General features: G+C 34.0%; 2 long non-coding RNA genes across 3 annotated transcripts in view; one reads left to right on the forward strand and one right to left on the reverse strand.

Annotated features, from left to right (window-relative positions):
- Positions 1–208: 208 nt before the first annotated feature.
- LOC112641304 (uncharacterized) lies at positions 209–8,564 on the reverse strand. Of its 2 annotated transcripts, none has more exons than XR_003124585.3 (5): positions 8,469–8,564; positions 8,088–8,201; positions 1,490–1,709; positions 1,233–1,303; positions 209–402 (listed from the first exon to the last, which is right to left on the reverse strand). It is a non-coding gene; the product is annotated as an uncharacterized LOC112641304 (long non-coding RNA). The 2 variants fall into 2 exon arrangements; XR_004811623.2 differs by having other exon boundaries at positions 1,490–1,725.
- An 86-nt stretch (positions 8,565–8,650) lies between these two features.
- Positions 8,651–14,439, forward strand: part of LOC112641300 (uncharacterized) — a 46,812-nt gene continuing 41,023 nt past the window's right edge. Inside the window, exons 1-2 of the long non-coding RNA XR_003124584.3 lie at positions 8,651–9,547; positions 10,060–10,187. This is a non-coding gene — a long non-coding RNA (uncharacterized LOC112641300). The remainder of the gene's footprint in view (positions 9,548–10,059; positions 10,188–14,439) is intronic.

Here is a 14,439-nt window from a genome sequence, read left to right on the forward strand (position 1 = left end):
AGAAGTATGAAAAATCTTTCAGAAGTATGACAGAGCTTTCATTTCCTTTTATGAGTCCAACATTATCCTCATATAAAACCAAAGACATTATATAAGAAAATGACAGACCTACCCCTATTTATTATACATGCAAATGATCTTGTAAAATTTTAGCCAATTTAATTCACAAATATATCAAAGTAGTAATGTACTGTGATCAATTGGGGTTTATTACAAGGTTGTAGAATTGCTAAACATCCAAAAGTCAAAGTAATTCTCCATGGTAACAAAACAAAGGTTAGAAAAAAATATATGGTCATTTCAATGATGCAGGAAAATCATGTGATAAAATTCAACATTCACTCATATTGGGAGAAGACGAAGCAGCAGCAACAGCAGCAGCAGTAACAGCAGCTAAGAAAACTAGGAATAGAAGAAAATTTACTTGATTTGATAAAGGGCATCTACTAAAAGCCTACAGCTAACATCATATTTAATGAAAAACTATTAAGTAATTTCCCCCAAAACTGCTTTTAGAAAGGCATGAATAAATGGCTGACAGCCCATTTTTTACCATTACTATCAAACCATGCACTATAAAATTTTGCCAATGCAATAAGTCAATAATAAGATGTAAAAGTTATGAAAATCAGCAAGGAAGAAATAAAACTCAATTTTTAAGTAGATATCATTATTTATGTAGGCAATCTGTAGTAATGTACAAAACAAATGTTAGAATTAATAAGTTATTTATAATTAAGTCAGAAGACACAAAGTTAATTTAAAAGGGCAATAATATTTTATACACTAGGCAGAAAAAAAAACTAGAAAATGAAATTCAAATATTACAAAAATTGTAAAAATGTTATAGTTTTTTAATTGAAGCATGGTTGATACCTAATGATAAATTAGTTTTGGTGTAAAACATAGTGATTTCACAGCTTTATATGTTAAACTATGCTCACCAAAAGCGTAGCTGCCATTTGTCATCATATAATGCTACTACAATTCCGTTGACTACAGTCTTTAAGCTGTGCCTTTCCTTCCCATGACTTATTCTTTCCATAACCAGTAGCCTGTACCTTCCAATCCCCTTCACCCACTTCAAACATCCTGCTGCCATCTTCCCTTCCAAACTGGCAACACCAGTTTGTTCTCTGTATTTATGAATATGTCCCTTTGTTGATTTTGTATTTTTATATTCCACACATAAGTGAAATCATATGGTATTTGTCTCTCTCTGTTTGACTTACTTCACTTAGCATAATGCCTTCTAGTTCATCCATGTTGTCACAAATGGCAAGATCTCAGTCTTTTTTTATAGCTGAAATTAAAAAAAAATAAAGACAATCCACAGGGAGAAAACATTTTCAAATAATGTGTCTAATAAGGGACTTATTTACAGAATATATTATCTATCCCTAGTCTAATAGATAATTCCAATAATACTGTTATTAGCACAACTTTAAATGAAAAAAAAAAAAGGAGGATATCTGAATGGATACTTTACCTAAGAAGATATACGGATGGCAAATAAACACAGGAGAAGGTGTTTAACAGCATTTCCATTAAAAGATGCAAGTAAAGGAGCGCCTGAGTGTCTCAGTCGATTAAGCATCTGCCTTCTGGCTCAGGTCATGATCCCAGGTCTCCTTGCTCAGCAGTGAGTCTGTTTCTTCCTCTCCCTCTGCCTCTCTGTCTACTTGTGCATGTGTGCACTCTTGCTTTCTCTCAAATAAAAACAAACTTTTTAAAAAATGCAAGTAAAACTTAAAATTAGACACCACTATATGCATACTAGAATAGTAAAATGAAAACGATTGCTAAGTACTGACAGGAATGGAGAGTACATGAAAATTTCATAAATTGTGGCTATGTATAATTTTATAGCCAACACTAAAGAAGTTAAATATTCACCTCCTGGAAAACTAGGTAGCTATCACTGTGCTAAGAAATTATATGTATAATTTCTTTATTTTATTAAGGTATAATTAACACACATTATATTGGTGTCAGGTGTATGACATAGTGATTTGATATTTGTATGTATTGAAAAATAATTACTACAATAAGTCTAGTTAACATCCATCACTGTATATAGTTACAGATTTTTTTCATAGCATGACAACTATAGTAAATTATACTGAAGAGTTGAAAGTTGTTGAGAGAAAGTCTTAAAAGATTTCATCACAAGAAAAAAAATAATTATTTTAATCATTATTAGTTGAGAATCCGACCTTCTTTGTAATATATGTGTGTCATCGTACACATTGTACTCACTGACATCGTACATCACTTTGGTGAAAATCAAACAAGATAATGTACCTAAAAATGTTTGTTAACTCTAACATGCTGGAAAATGTAATATTAATGTTATTGTTCATTGCACTGCATACAGTGTGGATATAATGAAATGGATACTTGTTTGAGAAGGTATAATGACTTCTCGAAGTCTGATTACAAACTCAAATATGCTCAAGGGAAAGTATTCATCAACTGACACTGTATTTGAAGAGTAGAATAAATTGCTTACTTAAAGCAAATTATTATTTTAAATATATTTGTGGTAACTTTTTTTTCTTTTGCTTATTGTTCATAATATTTGAAAAAGGACAGAAGTGACACTACAATTGGCAGAAAACAGTCTTAAAGCCTTTGTTAGCTTCCTTGACTTTGTGAACTCAGTTTAAAATCCCTTAGTTTGTTCCTCTTTACTTATTTTTCTCAGTCCCACTGCTCATCTGAATCTCTACTGACAGATTGAGGCTATCACCTGATAGAGGGGAAAAAGTAAAGCTGTGCTAGAGTGGAACAAAAACAGGAAACTGAGTCCAGTGAACCAAGTTTTTGTCTTAATTTTGCTAGTAGGTGAAAAATATGTTCTCTAGGCTTATTTATGTTCATCTGAACCTCTTCATTTTTAAGGCAAAGTGATTAAACATGCTGATTCCAGATGTCCCTTATGGCTCATTGTTTATTTCTCTACAATCTAGGACAAAATATAAAGAGCTCAAATATTCCACTTCCCCTTGTGGTTGATTTTTCCCCCTATTATTGGTAAATTTCTATTTTTATTTATTGATATATAAAGATCTCTGGGGATTTGACATGCAGGAATGTCATCACTTTGGGACACTACATTTATTCTATGAATGCACACAGTATTCATTGGCAACATTACTTTTTTTGCCTATAAGGACTGTCCCAGAGTCAGTGCTTTATGTATGTTTAAGAAACTTGTTTTGGGGGCACCTGGGTGGTGCAATTAACTATCTGACTCTTGGTTTCAGCTCAGGTCATGATCTCAGGGCTATGGCTCTGCATTTAGTGCAGAATCTGCTCCAGACTCCTTCTCCCGATTCCTCTGCCCCTCCACTACAAGTTCTCTTTCTCTTTCCCTCCCTAAAATAAATAAATAAATCTTTTTAAAAAATGAAATTTGTTTTTATTATGTCTCTATCTATTGGCAAAGCAAGATGGACTGGTCTACTCTACTTATTGAATCCAAGTTGCCATTATATTTTTATAACACTATGAAATTTTTAAAATATCAATTATAATTGACACAATTTATTATTCTTGTGTATCTTTATACCCAGATTTCAGGAATGTTAGGATGCGCCTTAGGTTCAAGGAAACAGATGTATATTAAAACTTGTATCACCTTACTTTTATGTAATAAAGTCATAAAAAATTCCAAATTTATGTTACTCTTTTTTTTTTACTTATCAGCCTTTCTCTCCCAGTCAACAAAACACTCAAGAGAAGTGTTTAAAAGTATTATTCAGTAGACCTCCAAAAATGTCCTTTTGAAGGAATCTTCTACTTTACTATTTTTAAAAAGTGCACTCAAGGAAACCTCACAATACATAATTTTTAAATTGTGTGACCTGATGTTAAAGCTCCTGCAATGATATTCTAACCCATTGTTGAGGGTCTACATAGTTCCATGTCTAGAGAAGTAAAAAACTGGCTTCTAAAAGCTGCTTTTCCAGGAGGCATTATCTATTAGAACAAGATGTGAGACCACCTAGAATATGTAATCCCCACACAACTCCAATCAGGCACAAAGTCAAAGATATTTTAAAAGACTTTCTACACATACTCAACATGTTTGAGATTTTTTACTCTAAATCTCTAGACATATACTTCTAAAATTGCCAACAGAGCCCATAACCCTTTCCTAGTTGTCAGAGTATCAATTCTCTTCTGAAATTATTTTCTTTCCTATTTATGGAGAACTAAAATATTCTTCCTCCTTATAATTTCCTTAGTTAAATTTGACTCATATTTTAAGGTTTAGCCCAAGGATCACCCTCTCTGCAAAGCTTAACTTTTTTTTTTTGCCACCAATTTATTATCCATTCCTTATATTGTAACATTTATCAAAATGTAGTACTATTACTGTTTTTAAGTCAACTGCATCAGTTTCCTATTGCTGCTGTAATAAAGTAATGGAAATTAGTGGTTTCTTATAACAACACAACTGTATTAAAATTCTGGAGATGAGAATTCTAGAATGAGTCAACAGGGCTGCATTTATTCTAGAACCTTCAGGAGAGAATTAGTTCCCCTGCCGTTTCAGCTTCTGTAAGCTGCCTGCATTCCTTGACTCGTGGTTGTGCATAACTTTGACCTTAGCTTCTATCATCTTGTCTCCTTCTCTGACTGATCCACCTCTGCCCCTCTTTGTAATGACCTTGATATTACATTGGACCCACTGGACAATCAATGTACTCTTGTTATCTCAAAATCTTTAACATAATCTCAATTGCAAAGTCTTTCTTATTATGTAAAGTAACATATTAATAGGTTTGAGGATTTGGACATGGAAATCATTGAAAGGCTATTATTCTTCAATCACATTGATCTCCCTCATTAGATTTTGAAAAAAAAAAAAAAAAGGTTTTTTTTAAATTCCAGTTAGTTAACATCTAGTGTAATATTAGTTTCAGGAGTAGAATTTAGTGATTCATCACTTACATGTAACACCCAGTACTCATCAAAAGTGCCCTCATTCTTCTTTTTTATTTTTAAAATTTTTATTTATTCATGAGAGATACAGAGAGAGAGAGGCAGAGACATAGAGAGAGAAGCAGGCTCCCTATGCAGGACTCCACCCTGGGACCCTGAGATCATGCCCCAAGCCAAAGAAAAGTGCCCTGCTTCTTCATACCTATCACCCATTTTACCTTTAGGAATTCTCAGTTTGTTCTTTATGATTAAGAGTGTGTTTTATGGTTTGCCTGTCTCTATATATCCCCACACCCATCAGTTTCATTTCTTAAATTCCATATATAAGTGAAATCATATGGTATTTGTCAATTTTTGACTGACTTACTTCACTTTGGATAATACACTCTAGCTTCAACCACACACATCATTGCAAATGGCAAGATTTTATGTGTTGATGGACATTTGGGGTTTTTCGATAATTTTGCCATTGTTTGTAATGCTGCTAGAAACATCAGGGTGCGTGTGTCCCTTCAAATTACTATTCTCATATCCTTTGGGTAAATACTTAGTAGTGCAATTGCTGGATCACAGGATAGTTCTATTTTTAACTTTTTGGGGAACTTCTATACTTTTCCAGAGAGGCTGCCCCAGTTTGCATTTCCATCAGTGATGTGAAGGGTTCCCTTTTCTCCTCATCCTCACCAACATCTGTTGTTTCCTGTATTGTTAATGTTAGCCATTCTGATAGGTTTGAAGTGGTATCTCATGGTTTTGATTTATATTTCCCTGATGAGGGGTGATGGTGAGCATTTTCATGTATCTCTTATCTCCCTGGATGTCTTCTTTGGAAAAATGTCATTGTGTCTCTTCTGCCCATTTATTTTATTTTATTTTTTTTTTCTTCTGCCCATTTCTTAACTGGATTATTTGATTTTGGGGTGTTGAGTTGGTTAAATTCCTTATATATTTTGGATACTAACCATTTATCTCAGCTGTGTCATTTGCAAACATCTCCCAACCTGACGGTTGGATTTTCGTTTTGTGGATTGTTTCCATTGCTGTACAGATGCGCTTTTTTTTCCTGATAATGTCCCAATAGTTCATTTTTGCTTTGGTCTCCCTTGCCTCTAGGGATATGTCTAGTTAAGAAGTTGCTACGGCCAAGGCCAGAGAGGTTGCTGCCTGTATTCTCCTCCAGGATGTTCATGGTTTCCTGCCTCACATTTAGGTCTTTCACCCATTTTGAATTTCTTTTTGGGTATGGTCTAAGAAAGTGGTCCAGTTTCACTCTTCTGCATGGAGTAGTCCAGTTTCCCCAACACCATTTGTTGAAGAGATTGTCTTTTATCCACTGGGTATTCTTTCCTACTTGGTCAAGGAATAGTTGACCGTATCATTGGAGTCCATTTCTGGGTTCTCTATTCTGTTCCATTGATCTATGTGTCTGTTTCTGTGCCAGTACCATACCATCTTGGTGACTATAGATTTGTAATATAGCTTGAAGTCCAGAATTCTGATGCCACGAGCTTTGGTTTTCTTTTTCAAAATTGCTTTGGCTATTCGGGCTCTTTTGTGGTCCCATACAAATTTTGGGATGGTTTGTTCTAGTTCTGTGAAAAATACTGGTAGTAGTTTGATAGAGATTGCATTAAATGTGGAGATTGCTTTGGATAGCATAGATTCTTTAAATATCTTTGTTTGGGGATCAAAGTGGGTGGCTTAACGGTTTAGCGCCTGCCTTCGGCCCAGGGCATGGTACTGGAGTCCTGGGATCAAGTCCCGCATCAGGCTCCCTGAATGGAGCCTGTCTCTCCCCTCTCCCTCTGCTGTGTATCTGTCTCTATCTCTTTCTCTCTCTCATGAATAAACAAATAAAATCGAAAGAAAGAAAGAAAGAAAGAAAGAAAGAAAGAAAGAAAGAAAGAAAGAAAGAAAGAAGAAAGAAAGAAAGGAAGGAAGGAAGGAAGGAAGGAAGGAAGGAAGGAAGGAAGGAAGGAAGGAAGGAAGGAAGAAATTTGTTCTTTCAATCCATGAGCATGAGATGTTTTTCTATTTCTTTGTATCCTCTTCAATTTCTTTCATAAATACTGTATAGTTTTCAGAGTGTAGAACTTTACCTGTTTGGTTAGGTTAATCCCTAGGTTTCTTATGGTTTTGGGTGCAATTGTAAATGGTATTGATTTCTTGATTTCTCTTTGTGCTGCTTCATTTTTGGTTGACTTTGTATCTTGTAACTTTACCAAATTTGTGCATCAGTTCTAGCCATTTTCTGGTAGAGTCTTTGGGTTTTCTACAAATGGTATTATGTCATCTGCAAATAGTGAAAGTTTGATATCTTCCTTGATGATTTGGATGCCTTTAATTTATTTTTGTTGTTCAATTGTTGAATCTACAACTTGCAGTACTATGTTGAAAACAATGGTGAAAGTAGACATCCTTGTCTCTTTCCTGACCATAGACAAAAAGGTCTCAATTTTTCCCTACTGAGGATAATATTAACTGTGAGTCTTTTATAGATGACCTTTTAGACGTTGAGATGTGTTCCCATAATCCCCACTTTGTTGATGGCTTTTATCAAAATGGTTGTTGTACTTTGTCAGATGTTTTTTATCTGCATCTGAATATTCAGAGGATATATGGTTCTTATCCTTTCTTTTATTATTAAGGTGGCATATCAAGTTGATTGATTTGGGACTATTGAACCATCCTTGGAGCCCAGGAACATATCCCACTTGATCGTGGTGCATGATTCTAGTAATGTATAGTTAGAATCAATTTGCTAGTATTTTGTTGAAAATTTTTCCATCTCTGTTCATTAGGGATGGCCTGTGATTTTCTTCTTGATGGAGTCTTTGTCTTGTTTTGGAATCAAGGTAATGATGGCTTCATAGAATAAACTTAGAAGTTTTTCTTCCATGTCTATTTTTTGGAACAGCTTGACATCAATGTGTTGTGGATTTAATTGTACCCCCACCCCAAGCCTTCTCTCCCCAACCAAATTCTTATGTGAATCCCTGTCTCCCAATGTGGTGTCTTTGGAAACAGGACCTTTAAGGAGGCCTTAATTAAGGTTAAATAAAGTCATAACAGTGGACCCAAATTCATTAGACTCTGTCCTTATAAGAAAAGGACGAGACAGCAGAGGCACTCACACACAGAAGAAAGGCCACATGAGGACACAGGAAGGAAGCAGGCATCTGCAAGCTATGGAGAGACATCTCAGAAGAAACCAAACCTGCCTTGGTCTTGGGGTTCAGACTTCAGAACTATGAGAAAATAGATTTTTGTTGTTTAAGACATCCACTCTATCTGACTGATACAGTATGGCAGTTCTAGCTGATATAGTATGCTTTTTCATTTTTTAAATTTCATTATTTAGCTTAGTGACCATACTAAAAAAATATATGCAGCAGGCATAAAATTTATAGTAGCAAACTTATATTTGCAGAAATGTATCTGTAAGGAAATTTTAAATGATTTCAAATTAGCACAGAGTATTATTTAATGTTAAATTGGTCATTTACTCCTGTTACCTATGTTTAAAACTTCATCCTCTTTGGGGTAAATGTTATTCAGATTCAAGAGTCTTACTCTCCTCTATCCCTTCCAACATGACAGGTTTAAGGGAAATTCCTTACTATGATGTCAACAAAGGAACTGTGTGCATTAGGGTTTTGGGTTCTCACTGTGCTTGTTCCTGAAAACAGCAAGGGATTGCAGGAGTTCTAGACTGTAGAAATGAGATGTTTCTTTGTTAAATGTTTGACTATATTGAATTTATTGTTGTGGTTGTCTCAGAACAAGTTGTATAAGCAGAGGCCATATTTAAATTTATCTAAGTTTGCTGGCACAGAGGATTTGGATAGGGCCAAACAATCTCCCTTTGCTGCTTCCAGAAACACAGTAAAATATTCTCCAGGATAGCAGCACAACCTTTAGGCTGAAATCATTCTGATTGCTTGGGGTCAGGGTACTAGGTTCAGGGAAAGAAAAATGTCTCTGCCTCTCCTACCTAGATTTCCTCAACCTATTTACACTGAATATTCAGAAGATTTCCATCAATTGGTAACAAAAGCTGAAAAATATTTCCAGCATTACATTTTCAAAATTATTTCCATAAGCCATGAAAGACAATCTTTCTTCTTCATACTTTCCTCCAAAAATTAACCTAGTATGCAGCATCTATACTCTCCCTATCCACATCAACAATTCTGCTCTTTGAAAAGTACTTTTCTTCATGTCATCTTTCCAACTTGCTATATTCCTATATAGCTCTTACCTTCTGTAATGAGACACGTATGAGAGAATGGAATGGACATAAGGTTTTTGTTCTGACATACTCTCCCACCTGAACACATATTTGCTTAAATATCTATATTGTGGGATCCTAGAGGAGGAGGAGAGTGGGAAATGTTTATGAGAACGAGGAGAGAAAAACAGATCTCATCATTCTGTTTCATTTGTTTTGAAACAAGTAAATAGTTCATTGTGTTTGTGAAATAAATGAATGATGAATGAATGAATATATTAAATTCTAATTACCACAAAGAAATTATTCTCGGGAAACAGAAAATGGTCTTCCTGTTATATCTGCAGAAATCACTCTCAGAAGGTAACTTCTGTAAAAAATCTAGACATATTTGATTGAGTGGTAAGTTTCTAACATCTTCATCTTCACCAGTTTTCGTCTTAGATCTTGCTTCTTCCACTGGAATAATTTGTTATGCCTAATCCCTGATTCCTCCAACTTGAATCTAATAAATATAGAGTAATTTGATTTTCAGAACACACTAATATATTAAAATATCCTTCCAAAATAAAATCAAGAAAAAACCAAAATGGTGCTTTTCATCCTCAAAACAAAAGAACCCACTTTAGGTCTTTTGGCTTAAACTTATCCCTATATTAATCCACATTCAATGTGGTTAACATATCTATAATGTATAATTTGATAAAATATTCAGGCTAACTTTTTTATTCTTAATTGATTCTGAAATCATAATTGAATCCAATCTTTATTTCTTAATGATTATAAAGATACAGGTACATTAAAAATATCTGTACTTGGATATTTGATTTTATTCCTACTAATTCTTTTTTACATTTTATTTATTTATTTGACAGAGGAAGAGAAAGAGAACACAAGCAAATACAGCAGCAAGCAGAGAGAAGGAGAAGCAGGCTCTCTACTGAGCAGAGAAGCCAATGTGGGGCTCGATTCCAGGACACTGAAAACATGACCTGAAGCAAAGGTAGACGCTTAACCAACTGAGCCACCTAGGCATCCCTATTCCTATTAATTCTTAAATTGCAGAGCCTTAACAAATATACCCAACTTAGCTGTTACTTACTCAATTTTGAAGTATTTGTGTGAAAGATGTCATGTAAAAAACCAAAGTAAGCATGAAATGTGAAGAGAGTAAAATCTATTTATATAGCCCGCTGAACATTAATATATTTTATTTCTTCTAAGAAATGGTAAAAATAGGTCAACAAGTACATTTCCATGAAATATAACATAAATTGGAGCATTACTTAAAAAATAGCAGTATACTCCTGGGTCATCTGCTAAATGCTATGCATCATTACAATTTGAATCAATCAAAAAGGATCACAGTAACCTTTCCAACTAAGGTAGCACTCTTAAATCACTTTACTAACGCGTACTACTTCAATTTGAAGTATTAAAAATAAATATATCTCTGCTTCACAAAGTAACTCTTATAGCTTAAAAGAACGTGCTACGCTATGTTTTTAGAGAATTTCAATGTACTGTAGTTCCACATTTTCAGCAATGCATATATGGGATAAATCTTGATTTTAAAACTTTAAATACAGAAGATCTGTTTTTAGAGGTTCCAGTCAGCTTTTTTCCCTATAATTCTTAAAATTTGTCAGTCATAAATAATGAGACACTGAAGAAACTAAGCATAGTATCAAAGCTCATAAATTAATAGCTAAACATAAAGAGACTTCAAAAAGATGTTTAAAATATGCAGAATTAATTCAACTTTTACTACTGAAAACAGAGTGGAGATTAACATACTATGAAACAGATCTCAATCCGGGGTACATTCATCTTGCCTTGATTAAGAGGGATAAATGTTCCACCCTACTTATTCTCTACCCTCCTTTTCTATCTAAAGAACAATTCATTTTGCAGTAATGAAACTGATCTCAGTTTCAGCTGAGAAACTGATCTTTTAAAAATAGTTCTAAGATCCAAAAGAAATATCAAATACCCAGAAAACATGAATCCCTAGGATGGATTAAAAGAGTATAGTTCCCCACCCTCACAAAAGGGAAATAATCCAGGGTAAAACTTAACAGGACACCAAGACATCACAGAATTATTTTAATGACTTCAGTGATACTGGACAGCTGGCTAGCTGTTCCCTGGCCTCAAGAAATAGGTGATTCAAACATTAGTGTAGATTCATATGCCCAGGTCTAAAAATACTATGCCATTACATGATTTAGGGAAAATCCAACATGCTTTCTTTTTTTAGAATATTAAATGAATAGTTATGTAAATCACTTTTTATATTACCCTGAATGCAATAAAAATTTAATAAAAGTCATTTTCCTCCTAGTTTACACTAGGAGGAAATGAGAAATGGAGAATGAGAAAGCAGACCAAACCCCATGCAAATATTTATATGCACTAACTTTATAATCTTGGCATTCCTTTCACAGTTTTTATTTACTCTCTATTTTAACCATTCCTACTATTTGATTTTCATGTGGCGCATTTTTTTGGATCTAAATATATACATACACACAAACACACACCAATCTGCAAGTCTGTTCAAATAAGATAATATATCTATATGCTCAAATATTGCTTGACTCACTTGGACTGTGGATAGTTATTTCCAACTTTATGGCTTATGACAGAATAATAATAGTGGACTAGTTCTCCCATTGTAAACATCCATTAAGCTGGGGAAAAAAAAAAAAAAAAAACAATGCATGTGGAGTAAAAAAAAAAAAAAAAAAATAAGGAAAAAAAATCCATGCTACACATAAGAGAAGAACAGAAAGTATCCTGATCCCAGACCATAGAGATCCAGTTCATACAGAGGAGGGGTGAGTTACTAAGAAAGTCTCAAACTGGGACCCAAAAACAGCCTGTCTGAAATTGAAAGAGGATAATAGAGAATGTCAAAACTGCATCCATCTGTAGACCAACAAGTAGCCTTAATAAATAGCAGTTTATCCCTGGGGGCAAGGACACCATGCTGGAGACATAATCTCTTTAAGGAAAGAAATCACCAGAATAAACTAAAGTTAAAAGAAGAATACAAACACTAAGCAAATTCTCTATTAACCCAACCCCACAATATGCACAGGCAACATTTGAGGACCTTGAAGTCAAGAGCGTAGTGATTTTAATAATAGCAACAATAAAACACAAACACAGTTTGATTCCTAATTCACAAAAATCTCCACAGTAAAGTCCTAGCAAAGGAAGCATGCCCATAATTAGTTCTGATGATCTAATGTATAGCATGGTGACTACAGTAAATAATAACGTATTGTATACTTAAAATTTGCTAAAATTAAGTGTTCTCAACAAACATACAGACACACACACACACACACACAACACTAGTAAACATGTGGGGGCAATGGATAGTTTGATTTGTTTGATTGGGGGAATCATTTCACAATGTATATGTATATCAAAACATGTTCCTGTACATCTTAGACATATACAATGTTACTCATAGACTAACAAAGCTAGGGGAAAAAGATGTATGCTCATTTTGAGAAATAAAGACTAGCTTAGTCTGTCTTAATGTGTTTCATCCAAATACTATGCAACAAATACTATGTAAGAAATAACACAAGGGACAAAACGAACAAAGCAATCAATAGAAGGAGGTTCACATATGACCAAGATGTTAGAACTCTCAGACAGGGAATTTAAAATAGCTACGATTAATATGACAAAGGCTATACTGGAAGGACACACAAAACCAATGGGGAATATCTGCAAAGAAATGGAAACTAGGTACGCCTGGGTGGCTCACCCATTGAGCATCTGCCTTCGGCTCAGGACATGATCCTGAGTCCTCGGATCAAGTCCTGCATCGGGCTCTCTGTGTGGAGCCTGCTTCTCCCTCTGCCTATGTCTCTGCCTCTGTCTCTCTCAGTGTCTCTCATGAATAAATAAATAAAATCTAAAAAAAAAAAATGTGAACAAGAAGACAATGGAGTGCGCTCATTCCAGTGTGAAAAACGATAGCCCAGAATTTTATATACTAGTTAAAAGTTTTAAAATAAATAAATAAAAATATATGAAAACCAGCAACCCCAACAGAAGCAAAACCAAAGCAACAAGTAAGTCTATCTTCTCACAAAAGGTCTAATTCCTAAGTAGTGTAGTTATGCTTAATATTTAAAAATATGTAGGACTAAAAATTTAAAAAAAAATATGTAGGACTTGCAAATATTGAAGGAATTTTAATAATATTATGAAATGTAAAATAAGGCAAATGCTATGAGCAGAATATATATGAAATACACAAAGTTTTATTTTTAGTAGATATAATCACAAGGCAGCTCCGATAAGATTAACTTAATAGGAGTATACTGTTCAATTTTAATTTTCCAAAAAATGAACAAGCTCAACTAATGCATTCACAACATTTCATTCCTGCTCTCTATCCACACACCTATTTCATCTATCAACTTCCTTTTGGGGAATGCAAACAAGCATCGATTTGTGTGATATGCAGCAGCTGTTTATGAGAATCTCTTATAAGAGTCCTGAGTAGTCATGTACTTTATTATTAGTAGAATCAAATACACAACAAATATGTTGCTATCTGCCACTGATCAGAAATTTAAAAATCAGGGAACAGAAATGTCATGATCTCATTTCAGATACAATATGAAATACTTGGAAAAGGGTATTAAAGATACAGCATTCACAGTTAAAAAGACACAAATTGTGCATGTGTGTGAAATGGATTAAAATATTGGCAGACTGTTTGAAATAAGAGCTCAAAGTCCTACTTACATCAGTAAGTATGGTATATAAAACCAGTTTCAGTTGTCTGTTGCTAAGAATACTCATGTCATGAAGCTCATTGGTGTTTGGTAGCAGAAGTATTCTTATTTGTTTTATTTGAAAGCCTTTCAGGTTTCAGATGAAGTTACTCAAAGTAGTTTCCAATACTAAATTTGTTCACACATGATTTATTTTTCCTCCCATAGGTAACAAGCTTAGATCAACCCCCTCAACAAAAATAAAAAGAACAACTTTTAACGAGAGCCCATTTCCCATTCTCAGTAGTTACAAAATTGTTCTCTAAATTAAAATAAATTCAAAGTTCCCCCTTTTAAAATACTGCATATACACATAAAAGATTCATATTTAAAGAAAATTATTTTAATTTTAAATAGGAAGAAAATGGGATAGATCTGGAAAGGAAATCATATACAGAATATTTATGGTTAATCAAACAGAATAAAACAGCACTTTAATTCTATATT

This window comes from Canis lupus, chromosome 33, assembly GCF_003254725.2.
Source record: "Canis lupus dingo isolate Sandy chromosome 33, ASM325472v2, whole genome shotgun sequence".
NCBI classification, from domain to species: Eukaryota; Metazoa; Chordata; class Mammalia; order Carnivora; family Canidae; genus Canis; species Canis lupus.